Raw genomic sequence first — 4075 nt, forward strand, 5'->3', positions numbered from 1 at the left:
ATATATATCTATATATATATATATATATATATATACAGGTTCGTGGGTAAGGCCAGAACAAAGCGAAGTAAATGCAAGGCAAATCACAAGAAAACAAATATATGAATTAAAGTAGACTTACTTTGTATTCAATATTTCGGGTTATGACCCCATTTTCAAGAAATTAACGAATATTGACGATGTGTGTGTATGTGAGCATGCGTAGAGTGGACATGCGCGGAAAGGTATTGCTATAGCAACCAGCTAGTTTCCTGTAACTCTCTTCTGTTGGTGATCTTCGGGTTCTTTTGGTGTATGCGGATGGCCTCAGAGATTCTAAAGTTGCCCCTCATCCGCTGTGTTGCCTTGATGTGCACTATGAATTCCCAGGTCTGGCATTTCCGTAGATGTTTCTTCACAGAAGCGTCCGCCTCCATGTGTTCCTTAATGCGTATATGTAATTTCCTTGTTTGGCTTCCTATGTAGGATGCGTCACATTTGCCATAGATGATCTCGTATTCAACATAGGTCCTCTGACACAATTCAGGGTCATTCATGGGTAGTTCGATAATGTGCACTACTCGGAGTAGTGAGAGATGATGTTCTTGAACAGAACTTTTCTCAGAGAAGGGCCGGTGTGCACTATCTGTAGTCGAGTTCTCCCTGCAGACTGTGTTGTATCGCTGCAGTAGTTCTGTCGTCAAATTGTGGTAGCTTTAGGAAGCACGTGCTGGACTTGGAAGTATGGTGGTTCTTTTTGGGTTTATTGACCCTAATGTTGTTTAGCTAAAGATGGCGGGTAGCCATTCAGGGTTAGGTCTCTGAGAAACTGCTTGGTGTTGACGGGTGTGTCGGTCACGTCGCTGCAATTGTTGTTTATACGTGCAATCTCGTTTCTCACGTATGCGGCTTTGGCTCTGATTGGTAATAGACGAAAAGTTTTCTACTAGCGGCTTTTCTGTAGAAGCTGGTAAATATGGAGCCTTTCTCTGTGATTCTGAGTTGAAAGTCGAGTGGGGAGGGGGTTGCGGATTCGTCTGGATGCTCAATCTCGAATTTGAGGTTTATATCGGTGTTATTGAAGGTTCGGTGTATATTAATGGCCTCATTCCTAAAGGACGTGATGATAAGGATGTCATCAACGTACCTGGAGAAGAAGATGTATGAGAGGCAGGTGTTAAGTGCTGTGCGTTCTAGCTTATCCATGTACGTGGTGGTCAGCAGGCCTGAAAGACTAGATCCCATAGGAAGGCCGGAAGTCTATTTGTAAATCACACCGTTGTATTGGAAATAGGTTAGTAATGGTTAGTAATTCTCGTATGTCTGTGGGGGTGATGCCGAAGAGCTGAAGGGTGGTGGATGGGGAGGTGACAGAAAATGATGGGGAAGTGACATAACATGATGGGGAGGTGACAGAAAATGATGGGGAGGTGACAGAAAATGATGGGGAGGATGTTGCACGGGAGGTAGGTAGGTGGCAAGGAGATATGGTGGGAGATAAGGACGTGATGTGGTCTATGAGGAAATCGACGGCCGGGAGAGCGGGTATAGAGCTGTAGAGGGAAACTACGTCTAAACTAAAAGCGTATGTGTTCGTTTTAAGTATTGAGGGGTTGATATCTTTGAGTTTTGAGAAGATTTCGTGGGAACTGGTGACTTGTCCGGGGAATACCTGTAGTAAGGGCTTGAGGAGTTTAGATAGGAGCCAAAAAAGTTTATAGAAAGGACTGTTAATTCCTGATACTATGGGTCTGATTTTAAGCATATATATATACGTACATACGTATATATATATATATATATATATATATATGTGTGTGTGTGTGTGTGTGTGTGTGTGAATACATACATACATACATGCCTACATATAATATATATATTGTTGTGTCTGGGAAGCGTCATTCTCTTTTAGTACCTTATTATTTAACACACTCACCAGTAAAGTTTCCACTCGTTTATTTATATATTTGTTCCTAAAAGTTTCGTTGCAACCTTTTCAATATTTATCCCGCCCACTCTATCCATCTATAGACACAGACATACATTTTTCTGTGGAGAAATACATTGAGATTAATCTGTGAGAGCGAAGTAGAGTTCCGTGAAGTCAACACGAAGGAACAGCGTCTCCTTCTTAGACTAATATGTGACAGTTACTATTTAGACGACCATGACCTCAGTAGATTCTGTTCCACCAGGTCACAGAAGGGAAAACCACCCATCATTACCTCTGTAGTGAAGAAAAGCATCACAGAGTGCTAGAATGGCTGACCGTACCCACCAAAGACCCTGAGAACAACAATCAGGTGAAAGGAATGATTGCACATGCAACAGAAGCTAGCGTAAGAACCACCTTGAAGAACCACATAGTAAAGTTTTAGCAAGAAACTTAACATACAAGTTGAAGGTACAGCCATTGGTGTTGGTGTAGCTGGAGATGTGGCCGAACCCTTCATGGCATGGCGGGACAGAAAACCTAAGCAACCCTTAGCAGAACAGTCCACAACTATTTTACTTTACAGTAGGTATGCAGACAACATTAACATCCTAGTTAAGACCAACTCTAGTAACGGTAATGTAGAGACTGAGAGGAAGATAATGGAGAGCATCCAGCAAGTAGCTAACTCCATCTACCAAAGTATCAAGGTAACTATAGATTACCCCACTAAGCACCCCAACAATAGACTCCCCGTCCTTGATACTAAACTTTGATTAGAGACTGTGAACAACAGAGTGCAGCTCCTACACTCTTATTACATGAATCCAATAGCTTTCAAATATGTTGTTCACAAGAATTCAGCTTTGCCACACAACATGAAAATTAACACACTGATAGCAGACTTAGTTAGGATAATGAACAACGTGTCCCCACTATGCAAACCCTATGAAACGAAGAAACATGTACAGAACTTTATGCACCGCATGCAGTTCTCTGGATATGATCAGAAAGATAGGGTTCATGTATACAGGGTGCTGGAAAGAAGTTAGATAACATTTATATAATGAAACCAGTAGTACCTGCCCTACATATAGAAGTAAAGACTGGAATAGGATACAAAGAGTTTGTGACAAAGCAAGCAGCGTGAACACGTGGTACAAGACGGAAAAGTATCAAGGAGTGATGTTTTAGGAGTCACAGCACATGGAAAACTAGCCCGTAGATTTAGGATAGCCCTGAAGGAGGCCAAACTCACCATTAAGATGGCTGAATAGCCAGAGTACGCCATCAGATCTCGACTATATAGGACGTACCTCTTTGAGAATACCACATGCACCAATGATAACTGCATGGTATGTAGGATTAACCCTTGCATTAACTGTAGAACTATAAATGTTGTCTACAGCATAATATGCATAGAAGGTGCTTGTAAAGATATGAACAAGGCGTCCATAGAAGAGATATCTAGGAGCATTACAGAAAGACTAAATGAACATTTGAGACAATATAACGACAAAAAACAGTCCTCCATCCTCTACCAACATGCCGAGGACCACCATGGAGGCAACTTGGGTCAACTTGACATCTACATTTTATCCAAGCACCCAAAGGACCCAACACGCAGACAAATACGGGAGTACGTCCTCATAGATTAAGCATCCCCATTACTGAATATGAAATACACGTAGTACAGGAAGAATAGTTAGTGGGCTGTTATGTAGAGGTGTGTATGTGTGTGTGCATGTATACGTATACGTAAATGTATATGCACGTGTATGTAGGTAAACAGATGTGAATGTAAACAGATAGACATACAGACGGATGGGTACATAGGTAATATGAACAGACAAGCACGCATACGCAATTGAAGACTAAAGCACGTGACCATATACACACACACTTCACACAAATACACATCGAGACACGCATCCATACATACAGATACAGTACATAGTCATAAAAACACAGACACTCAGACATGCATACAGAAGGAGACAGAGGTAGACACACACATGCAAGCACATACACACACATAAAAACACACAAACACATGAATATGCCGAATACATACATACAAACATACATACATACATATATATATATATATATATATATATAAAAGATAATAAGAGTGAAAAAACTACAGAAGGCTTGTGTTAC

General features: G+C 41.1%; 1 protein-coding gene across 4 annotated transcripts in view; it reads left to right on the plus strand.

The window, feature by feature from the left end:
* LOC128248351 (chloride channel protein D-like) overlaps positions 1-4075 on the plus strand; it is a 69534-nt gene that overhangs the window by 16883 nt on the left and 48576 nt on the right. The window lies entirely within an intron of this gene.

This window comes from Octopus bimaculoides, chromosome 1 (genome assembly GCF_001194135.2).
Source record: "Octopus bimaculoides isolate UCB-OBI-ISO-001 chromosome 1, ASM119413v2, whole genome shotgun sequence".
In the NCBI taxonomy this organism is placed as follows: Eukaryota; Metazoa; Mollusca; class Cephalopoda; order Octopoda; family Octopodidae; genus Octopus; species Octopus bimaculoides.